The sequence below is a fragment of the Octodon degus genome, unplaced genomic scaffold (genome assembly GCF_000260255.1).
Source record: "Octodon degus isolate 3935 unplaced genomic scaffold, OctDeg1.0 scaffold00072, whole genome shotgun sequence".
NCBI classification, from domain to species: Eukaryota; Metazoa; Chordata; class Mammalia; order Rodentia; family Octodontidae; genus Octodon; species Octodon degus.
Window position 1 is genome coordinate 6,671,951 of NW_004524648.1, and position 11,664 is coordinate 6,683,614.

An 11,664-nucleotide genomic window follows, 5' to 3' on the forward strand; every position below is an offset into this window, starting at 1 on the left:
GGAGGAGGAGGAGGAGGAGGACAGCAGCGACTGAGGACTGTTTGCAAATACTGACCCGGTGTGACTGTGAGAAGTCGGTCTGGGGGGAATGTAGGATTCTAAGCACTCTCAATTCCACTGTAGCCATGACATTGCCTGAGAAACTGAACCTCGGTGTCTCACCAGAGTCTGTAGGAAGTAGGTCCTGCCTCCCCCCACCCCTGCACTCTTCTCCAGGAATAGACTGCTGTACATAGATACAGTTTTGGTTTCTTATTCTTATTTCCAGATTATTTTCTTGGGTTGGTGAAAATGTTTATTTAATAAATTCTGTACCACATTGTTATTTTTATTTCAGTTATATGGGAAAACTAAAAGCCCAGAAGGATAGAAACAGGAGTATAATATGATCACTTAATAACATTAACTTTTTTCTAATCATCCTAATGGTTTTGACACCAGTGACAAAAATACTGTCCGTGATTTGGAAATATCTTCACCTTTTCTTATACCAAGTAGTGTCTTACTGTAATAGCACTGTTACATGAAATAGAAACCCTCACTATCTCATTTTTTGGTTTTTAAAGTAATAAAATGAGTGTTTATGAGTGGGTATAATCATCCCACAATTATATTTGTGAACCCATGTTTCTAGCAGCGCAGTTTGTTGTAGCTAAATCTTGGAAACAACCCAAATGTCCATCAACCAAGGAATGTCTAAAAAAGATATAAAAAAGATAAATTCAAGGCTTTTTGTAGATAAATGGATGCAGCTAGCCACTATATTGGTAAATGGAATAAATAAGGCCTATATGACCAAACATCATATTATCAAGCTAATGTGAAAAACTGAAAGGACAATTAAAATCTGAAAGGGACCATAGATTCTGTGAAAGGGAAACTGTTGGTTTAATGGGAAGAAAAAACCGGGATGAAGAAAAGGACAAATGACAGAGGAAAAAGAATATATTTAGGGATATATGCAGAATAGTTTAACTAATGGTACTAATGATTTCTGCTGGTTTTTTGAAAGGAACAGGTAGTACTTAATATGTTGTGCTTTTTTTTCTAATTCCTTACAATGTTTTTGTTATTGTTTTGTTTTCTTTTTAAAACAATCTTGCATGTTTATCTCTGGTAATGTGGAAAACTAATTTGAAGATAGCTTCATGCGGTATATCAACAATTGTTGAATTCTTATTACTTTGTTTAGTGAAATACTATTTTGTTTCAATGCTGGGGTGTTTTTGTATTCTTCAAAAGATGAAAAAATAAATAAGTAAAAGAATCAAATATCTAATATTGAATAAAAAATACAATGTCATGGAGGACAAAATAGGTAAAACTTTAGAAGACATAGGTATAGGTTGACCTTCTGAGCTGAACTCAGGTTGCACAAGAAATAATACCAAAAGTCAACAAGAGCACTCACATCCAATTAAAAAGGTTCTGCACAACAGAGAGAAGAGACCACTTGCACAGTAGGAAAAGACTTTTGCAAACTATACCACCGACTAACGACAAATATCAAGAAGACGCACAAAAATTAAAAAATAAGCCTGCCCAACTTAAAGACCCAGTAAGAAAAGGGCATCTGAAGTGAGCAGACACTTCCCAGAGGGAGAACTACCAAGACGAATAAATAAATAAAACATATAAACATCGCTGGACATTCAGAAATGAAAATCAAAATAGCACTGAGAGTCCATCGCACTCCAAAAAGAACGCCTATCATCAAGAAATGGAGCAGCAGCGAACACTGGAGGAGGGGCTGAGAGGACCGCGAACCTTCCTCGCTGTTGGGCTGAGTGTGCGCTGCAGCAAGCGCTGTGGAAATCAGTGTGGAGATTCCTCAGAGTCCTAAAACTCAAAATCCCATTCAGCAGCTCCTCTCCTTGTAGCCACCTTCCCAAAAGGGTTAATGACATCGTACCACCATGATAAAAGCACACAGCTTCACGTAGCAGCACAATACACAGTGGTTAAGCCTTAGCCAAGACTGGCTCTCTACCCACAGGTCAAAGAATAAAGGAAATGTGCCTTTACACACAACAGAATTCTGCTCTGCCAGGAGGGACAAACTTTAGTCACTGTAGGAAAATGGGTGCGCCTTGAATCCCTAATGGTAGCTGAAGTACATCAGAGACACAAGCATACATATCACATGGCTGCTCTTTTATTACACACCCAGCAAATAAGTAAAGTACAGAACAAAGCAAAGGCAATGGGAAAAAGAAGAAAAGCAAATGGACTTTTTGAGGCCGGGTGACCTAAGCAGCTCATGCTGGCCTTAAGCCCCGCATGTATCCCAGGGCAGTCTCCAGCTCACTTCAGTCCTCCCTGCTCACCTCCCAAGAGCTGGACTGCAGGCTGGGGCCACCACAACTTGCCAAAATATTGTTGTGAACCAGCAATGTATTCAAAAGTGTATCATGGTTAAATATTATTTTCCTAGAGGACTTTTAAGAGAGTTTCTTTGAGTGTTACCCTGTCTGTTCATCTGAATCGATGATAATTAATTTGATAAGCACTTATAAAACTAATAAATAAAACTGATGCTGACACAACTGAGTAGCTATGTTTCTTCTAGGTATATGTGGCCAAATAACTTCAGGGAACAATTGAATCATTATTATCAAAGTTAAAAATAAGCCTACTTTTGTTATAGAAATTCTGACAAGAATACAAACATAAAAGTTGTTTTTTGTAAGACATGCTACTATAAGACTGCAAAGTTATATGTCAAGTATAAGAATTTAAAAAGTCATTGTCTATGGCACTCTCTGCTGCCCTAATTTCTCTGCTATTAAACATTATGAAAGCATTTGTGCACTAGTAAAGTAAATATGTAAGTTTATACAGTAGAACCCTCTGATGTTACGAAAACACTGAGAGATACATAGATGTGCTCTATGCGATACCACACACACCATAGTATGTGGTTAGTGCAAAAGGCACATTACACGGCATTATGCATCTGTTCTGAGCAATATGTACATATTCTGGTATTAACGTCACACTTCTCATACGTACAGTAAAATAGTATAATGGTTGTAGAAACAGAATTGGATTTAGGAACACAGAGATTTTGACATCAGATATCAATAGAGCAGACTGCTGTGTTGTAGTAAAGGGTTTTGTTTTGTGGCTTGGAGGAGCAAGCAGGCAGGCCTTCCATTAGAAGGCCAGGTAGGGCCATTGGGAGGAGCTGGACTCGGGACTCAGAGCTGGGCCCATCTTGCCACTAGTACAGATCAGCAGATGTGGCCAGAGAAAGGAGCTGATGTCACACAGAGCCCTCAGGGACCTCCCACAGGCACCAGCTGCTTTCCAGTAAGAGGCAGAGGCAGCTATCAGAAGGTGCCAGCCCCAGAAGACCTCTCTGAGCCCTAAAGCCAAGATGCCCGCTGAGGATAAGGAGAGATGGTTGTGAAGGGCAGGGTTCAGAAGACAGTGAAGCAGGAATCTTGCAGGATTTTCCACTGGGACGCAAGATGGAAATCCTGGGCAGGTTCCTTGCTCACTTGCCACCTATGGGTGTGGGTATCAGCTGAGAACGCAGCTCTACATTGGGCTGGAACAGAGCAAGTGAAATTTTCCTCTGGCCCCCTTAAAGTGCAGTGTCTGGGTTGCAGTAGAGAGTGTCTGACTGAAAAGTGGCAAGCTTACTCAATATCTTTATCCCACCCTGGGACACTGCAGGCAATGTCACACTACAGGACACAGTGAGACCATGGGTATAAAACAAGCACAATTTTCATTCACTGCCATTAGGTAAAAATCAGTGTCATCTCTTTTACTTAGAAGACAACCATAAAAATAAATAGAATGACAGTGTAATAAGAGTAAAGTTTAAAATGGTATGAAGTCATAAAGTTGTGACTTGTAGTTGCCAGGGCAGAAAGAAAGGAGAGCGGAGCGTGTGTGTGTGTGTGTGTGTGTGTGTGTGTGTGTGTGTGTGTGTGTGTGTGACATCCCAAAACTCAATTGGGGAAGATCAAAAAATCTGGAGCTGGAGGTAGCAACATTGGGATAGCTGTGGAAAAGGACAGAATGCCTCCTGAATTGTGCACGGAAGCTGGTGAAATGGTCCCTATTGACACATACATCCTTCATGAGTTGACAAGATGAAGTATAATGAGCAGCTGGAACCACCTCTGTCCCTGAACACACACACACACACACACACACACACACACACACACGGGCACTTGAGCCAACATGAGCACAAATGCAAACACAATCCTACACACTGGGCTCCTAGGCGGTGTGTCTGCAAAGCCTGGCCCCAGAGGAGCAGCAGCAGCAGTCTCAGGGGCCATCAGGTCTGATATTGTACCTCTATTTTTTCCGGGTTCTGTGTATAATATTTATGATTGTATAAGAAAACAACTCTGCTTCACCCAAGGTCACCTTGAGGCTTATGTGTATCTTTTGTGAAAAAGCTTTTATCAGGTATATTTCATTTTCACTGTTGTGTGTGGGTGTGTTTGTGTGTTTGTGTGTGGGGCTGAGTGGGGCTGCACTGCAGGGACAGCAGCCTCAAGTCCTAATGCTGTCAGGGTGTGCTCTAGCTGCACAAAGTACTCCACAGAAGAACTTACAAGCCACACCAAGGACTCCCCTTCAAAATAGCAGTGGAAGGAGTGTTGTGCTCATCCAAAGAGGCATGTAAGGAAGGGGGAGGAGTGGAGAGGGGAAGCTGGGCCTCCACAACTTACCCTGAGTGGGTGAGGAGTCCTGCCCCAGGGCCAGCTCCAGAGTCAGGGCCCTGACCTCCAGGCCCCATCAGGTAGGTTTTTTACCCTGATGCCACCTGTTCGGTTAGGTTTGGCCAGTGGTGATTTGGCACGTGGTAAAACCTAGGCCTGTCTCCTGTAGGAGGGGTTGGGAGTGGAGGGCACCTATATCCCTGTCTTGGAGAGAACAGGGCTCTTCTAGGGGTGCAGCCAACAAAGCGGCTTTGGCCGTGGCAGAGCAGGTCTCCTGCTCAGAGCCAATGAGGGGGCTCTGCTGGATGCCAGGGCTGCTGGCAAAGCCTCATGGCTCCCTTCACCTGCTTCTCCCTCCCACCTCTCCTTCACACAAAGCCACATCACAGCTGATTGTATTTGTCATCTTGAGTTGGGGTCTCCCTAAGTCACTGAGCTCCCCAATGTGGCCTCTAACTGGAAATCCTCCCCCTCAGCCTCCAGCGGGCTGAAATGACAGGCACGTGCTAAGGTGCCCGAGACCACCTTCCCAGTCAAAGGTGCCTCTTCCAGCTCTCACACCGACTTCTCCTTATCGACAGTGGTCTCCCTCATGGGCTCAGGTAGAGGGAAATCAAAGCACAGCCAGAGTTTCTGCAGCCACTCGGGGACAAGCAGAGCCTGAGCCTCCTGCACAGCAGCCTTCTGTTCTGTGCTATGTAGGTGAGCTCCTTCCTCCATGAAGAAGGGCTTGAAACTGACAGGATGACATCACTTCTTTGCAGGGCTTCTTAGGCTTGGCTTGGAGAAGACAGCATAGAGGCACCAGTAGAAGGCAAAGTAGGGATAAGAGGGAGGGTACAGCTCTGGCTGCCAAGGCTGTCACCTCTGCCCTCTCTCTCCCCACCTCCTATCAGCCCAGGCCAGAAGGACAGCTTAGTATAATGCAGAGAACTCAGGACCCTCCTACAGGCATCGGCCGATTTACAGGAAACTGGAGAGATAGCTATCAGCAGGTGCCAGCACCCGATGACTGTTGAGAAGACCCTAAAGCAAATGTGCTGACTGAGGATAAGGCAAGTATTTGCACAGAGCAGATCCCAAAAGACAGTGAGAAAAAAATGGTACTGCATGTTTTCACTGGTTTGGGGCTAGGGAAGGAAATCTGCATTAGCAAGACAAACCCCATACTGATCTATGCTTTGTTGGCCCCAAAGATTACAAATTTATGGTGCAACTAAAAGATGAACATCTTACTTAACCAAAATAGGTGGGCAAGGGAGACACAGTTAGGGCCTTTCATGTGGACAAGGGAGAAGCCCCACTTTGTTCTTCCCAGGCCTTCCAGGATCTCAGCCTCTGGGCCTCACAGGAAGGTGAAGCTTCTGGAAGAAACTCAGACCAGGGCTCCCTGCCTAGCCGGAAACAACCTGTCTTGCCATTCACATTCCATGCTCTGTTCTTGGCTCTAAGGACCATGGTACAAGAGGACAATGTCTTTTCCCTCCAAAGGGTCATGAATAGAGAGGCTTGGTGGTGATGCAAGCTCTTAGATGCACGCACCACGGGTGAAGGAAGCGTGTTCAATCCCATGTCATTGGGTGGAGGGGCCAGAGGTGCCGCAAAGTCATACCAGTCACGGCAGTCCTCCCAGCCTCAGTGTCCTCATATGGAAAGCACAGCTGATAACAGGCTGCTTTCCAAGGATGCTGTGGGTTTGGGGAGCTAGCACGAGTCAGGCAACCATGGCCAGCAGAAGGAGCCTTCCACATATGATATCTACTTTCCCAGTATCTTACTGTTGGTAGGGTAACCAGGTGAGCCCTCAGGAAGGGGCTGGGCTCAGTTATAAAGCCTTATGCTAGTGGGCATATGTGCAGAGCCCTTCCCAGTCTTCCTCTCAGTCCCAAAGTTTACATTTGTAGTCTCAAGGATAAATAATTACAATCTGATCAAATTAATTCCAATTGATGATATCCAGTGCAACTCATGCAAGAATAAAGACACAGAGGCGTAATTGTGGTAGCGGGAAGCCAAGGAGTCCCAGGAAGTCATAGCCTCTCTCTCAAGGCTGGGTCCCAGCCAATAGTGTGGAGCACTGGCACTTCATCCTGTCTCAACCCGGCACACCAGGGAGCAGAAGTTGGGCATTCCAGGAAAACACACATGATGTTTTAGAGACTCCCACCAGCACCTTGGCTAGACGTATATGCATTACTCAAAGACAAGGGAAGGGATAAGGAAATGTCCTAGCTAGCTCCATACACATCAGTACATCGAAATAGAGGCAGGCTCAGCCAAAATGTAGACAGTTGCTCCTCTTTCAGGGAGAATCTCCCAGGTGGTCCTCCAAGGAGTTAGAAATAAAAAAGCAGCCAGCTCAGCATGCACAGGTGAGTATGCGTGTGTGTGCAAGCGTGTACCTATGCAGTGTGGGCACATAGAGATAACAAGCAGCCACTGAGAAATGCAGAGCAGGAGAGGAGTGAGAGAACAGCACTGCAGCAGCTGCCAGGGCTCTGTCTGAGGCCTCCTGCTCCCTGTGGGAGAGTCAGATGTTCTCCTCAGCACCACCAGGAATTGTAGGAGGATGAGAGCCAGGGAAAAGATCAGACATTCTCCTGGCAAAGAGCAGTCATTGGACAAAGAGCTGAGCCTAGAAGCTGAGAGGCAGAGGAGGGACACTCAGCTCAGGACCCAGTCAGGCACTGGTGCACTCGGCTGAGCTGAGGACAGGGCCTTCCTGGGACATGAACTGTGTTTCATGTTGTCAATGATGAAAAACTGCCACAGGGCTGGACAATGTCAGGTTTATAGTATCAGCACCCTGACAAAGTGCTGCATGATGTGCACCCAGGACTCAGCAAACTCTTGGTCAGCTGTCTGCTGGCAGAAACCTGTCCCAAGCACAATCATCCAGTCCCCACAATCGGTCCCATGTGAAGATTCTGGTGTGTGTGTGTGTGTGTGTGTGTGTGTGTGTGTCTGAAATGAATGACAAGGGTTAGGGTGAGTGGAGTTGGGGACAGTCCTGCTAAAACCCCCATTGAGACAGCTGACATCGGGAGCTACAGAGACAGGTCCCCAAGTGCTGAGACCACAGACCTGGGCATCAGGGCAACCACTCTGTTTTAATAAAACTCCAGGTGGATGCCTGCCTTAAATTCGGGATCCTCGAGTTATGCTGAAGGGAGAGACGTTGAACAGTGGATCTCACTTTTCAGGTAGAGGGATGATTGCTTAAAGAAGGGCCCATGACAGGCTCTCAGGAGGGGCTGGTGGGGAAAGAAACTTCCAGAAATCCATCAGGACTTTCTCAAATCTCCACGTTCCAGAAATGCAAATAGTGCACAACAGTAACCATCCAGAAAATGTTATTCAAATCAAGGCCTTCAGCCTGGTGCTCACAGACATTGATATGAAAGAATGATTCATGGCATCTTCAAAAAAGAAATGTTCTTCTTCCAAGTCAAGAGTTGAAAGCCATATTTGGGAGGATGGCATACAACAGAACTATGGGCATGTCCCTAGAGATGCAGACGAGGTAAACAAAAGCATATCGAGTGCAAAGAATGAAAAATTTAGAAATGTAATAAGCACTGACTGAAATCCAAGAACCACTAGCAGTGCAGGGAGCCACCAGTGAGGTTCCGGTGAGCGGCCTACAGGAGCGTATTTCTCGGGGCAGCTCTGTCTTCATCCTGCCCTGGCTGGATGTCACTGAAGCCTCCATTCCCAGGTCCTGTGCAGATGACCCCATAAACCAGGCGGGCACATGGGTGACAGGAAGACAGAAGCCCCTGCCAAAATCCTTCTTTGAGGGATGACCCGGAGCTGCCCTTGATACACTCTGTTCTTAGCTGCCCTGGGAACAGCATTCATGCTGCTGCATTGAAAGCGCTCCTGTCTGTGTCTCGTACAGACACTTGGGCCTTCTGTAACTTCTTGATAGACATATTTACATGATATTAATTTTATGTGAACAATCGTGTGTGTGTGTGTGTGTGTGTGTGTGTTTCCATAGTATGTGTAGCAAGAACTGCCCTAAGTCATAGATTGAATGGGGTTCTGCAACCACCTGGAGAAAGCACCCCATAAAAACCAGCGAGGTCCTGCATCCTTTGCACCCAAAGCAGGTGGAGTGTTGAGCTTGCCCAAGATGGATGAAGGGTGCAGCCAGGAGTGATGCCTCACACAGGACTCATCTTATATATGATATGGTGATACATGGTCCTATGCTCTGAGACATCTCTTTGGAGAAGGCCTTGGCTACCTCCTTCTCATATGGAATTTGCTCTATTGCCACTTATTTTCTTAGTCTTGGGCAATGCAATTTCAGCCCCTGGGAAAGCCAGGCATGGCCCCTATAGCAAGAGGGCGAGGTGAGGTGAAGTCTCCAGGGCTTCCCCACCTGTGTGAGCCACTGGGAATCTTGCCAGTATGAAGCCATGCAGCAGGGCTGATAGGAGATGGACCTGTGTCTTCTCTTCTGCACAGAACTCCAAAAGGGACTCAGAAGGGGACAAGTGGCTTTCTGGCAATGCAAGTCCCGACCAGACTGGTCCTGACTGCTGGTGTGTTTCTCTGGCTTCCCCTCTCCTGCCTGTCCTCCACATCATACAGCAGCTGTTCCAATGGGGAGACACAGAAAGAGCCCAGCAACACAGGACAGCTTGGACTCCAGACCAGGAGAAAGGAGGCTGAACACTGGCCGAGACCCCCATCTACCTAAACCAGGGCTGGTCCCCTGCACAAACACAGGCACAGAAAATCTCCTGGGAGTTTGCTAACATACAGATGCTGGATTAGCAGATCTGGTGTGGGGTCTGAGGCTGTGCTGTCCTAAGCAGCTTCCTGTGTTGATGAGGCCTGAAGACCACATTGCGAGCCCTGAACTGGATCCTGAAGGCGCAAGCTCTGGAAGGGCTTAGCAGGTGCACTGGCATCATGTGGATCCTTGCCTGGGCTCTGTCATGCTTCCCTGGGGCTGGGGAATCCTGTTGCTGGGATGCTTAGGTCTTCAATCCCCTCTCCTCATGTCAGGTCTTGCAGTGGCTCCCCTCCTACTCAGGCCCAGGTCCTTTGGCTTTGTGACTCTCTCCTGACTCCCACCCACTGTGCCCCAGTCTTTTTTTGTTTTTCCTTAGTAGGATGGAGATGATTCTAGGCTCACCGAGCTACCAATAGTCCTGCATTAGAGCCCGGGCCAGCAGTGAGTACACCCCAGGTGCTTTCTGCAGCACCCCTGTGGGCTTTGTGAGGGATCCCCTGGGAGTCAGTGTGGGTGACAGGACCCTCCTTCCCAAGTGAACCTGTGCTGTTCCATCCCACTTCCAATGGCAGGGAAATGCAGATCCAGAGACTCCAAATTGTCTCTAAACACACAACTAATGCATTCATCACACTCGTGTGTGCCAACAACAGCATTGCTTTTTCTTTATTTTAAGTATGCCAGGAAAGGGCTGTGCCCGGTGCTGAGAAAACTCTGCTCAGGGGGTGGGAGCCAGCAGGATGTCACCAGGCAGCCTCCCCACAGGGAGCAATGTTGTAGCAGGGTGCCAAGCAGGGAGAGAAGATGAAGGTCCCAGGAACGGGGGCTGTGGAGGACACCTGGGCCCTCCATTGCATAGCTGTGGCTTAGGACTAGCGAGGGTTGCACAGAGGACAGGAGGGTATTTGAGAGCCTATGCAGTATGGGCCGGGGCTGTGCACAGAAGGCTCAGGTCCTCCTTCACTGCCAGGAGGAAGGGACCTGGAGGATCCCCTGGGTGACACACCTCCGGACACCATCTGCTAGGATGGCAGGGCTAAGAAGCTGGGGCTGAGAAGGGAGGAGACACAGGCAATGATGTCGCCAGCCCTTCACTGGGCTCAATGATCTGCCTAGACCTGCACATCAGTAAGCATAACGTCACCAGCTACTTCCAGGTTACTGATGCTTGGCAGGTCCTTGAGGCGGTGGGCATATTCCAGCAGGTGCTGGCCATTCACAGTCACCCTGTAGCACTGGGCTTCACATATGATCTCCACCTGGGGAGAGAGACCTTGTCAGCCACACTCCATGCAGGAAATCCTCGGCCCTCCTACAGGCTAGGGGCCCCTCCTACCAGCCTCTATTCTTGGCCCAGACACCCAATTCACCCACACTGAACAATATGCTCCTCCCTAAACTCCTTCTGTGCTCTTTCCCTGCACTTCAGTATGGGGAACAAGGGCTTCCCAGGCCTCAGCACTCCTACCAGCCTGTAGCTCTGCCCCCTGGCTAACTGCGAGACACCTGACGATCCAGGCACCAACCACAAACTATGAGAGACAAATGCTTCCTCAGGCCACCAGAGAAAGCAATGCTGGCTTTGCCATGCTTGGACTCATGTCCCTTTCTAGACTCTCCTGCATAAGTACTGGCCTGATTTGCCCATTGCCAGATATTCTAAAGGAGACACTCAGGGTAGACAGCAAGGGTCACACTTCAATTGCACTCTGTGCAGGGTATTGTCCTCAGCTCTGTGTGTGTCCTAAATATGTTCTCAAGGAGGTCAGAGCCTTGATCCCACCCTATCCCTCGCTCACCCTCCCTCTCCACCTAGCAGCGAGGGTCTGCACGGACCGCTTCCTCCACTGCACAATGGACCCCTAGGTGGGGGTCTCCCCAGAACCCCTGTCCTGAGGTGTGCTGATCGGTCCATGCCGTGGTCACCTGGCTCCACCCCAACTACACTGCAGCCCCATGGGGAGGACCTGCTCTCTCTGCTTCCTGTCCACACTGTGAGCACAGGCATATCCTGCACCACGGGAGGCCAGGCAAAGAGCAGACACGCAATTGCTCTCAATACATAAATCAGTGACTGATACCTCATTCCTAAATTCCATTTGGCACCAATGGGTATGTGACTTCTGGAAAGTAACTTGTTCTGTGGTTTTGTTTGCTTATGTACAAAGAGCAGATCCTAATACCTTCTCTGGGGGACAATAATCATAACACGAAAATACATTG

The 11,664-nt window shown here is 47.8% G+C and overlaps 1 long non-coding RNA gene and 1 pseudogene across 1 annotated transcript in view; one reads left to right on the forward strand and one right to left on the reverse strand.

The window, feature by feature from the left end:
* LOC101580102 overlaps positions 1-182 on the forward strand; it is a 1,096-nt pseudogene extending 914 nt beyond the window's left edge.
* Positions 1-11,664, reverse strand: part of LOC111817843 — a 20,490-nt gene that overhangs the window by 7,838 nt on the left and 988 nt on the right. The gene's annotated exons all lie outside the window — the stretch shown is intronic.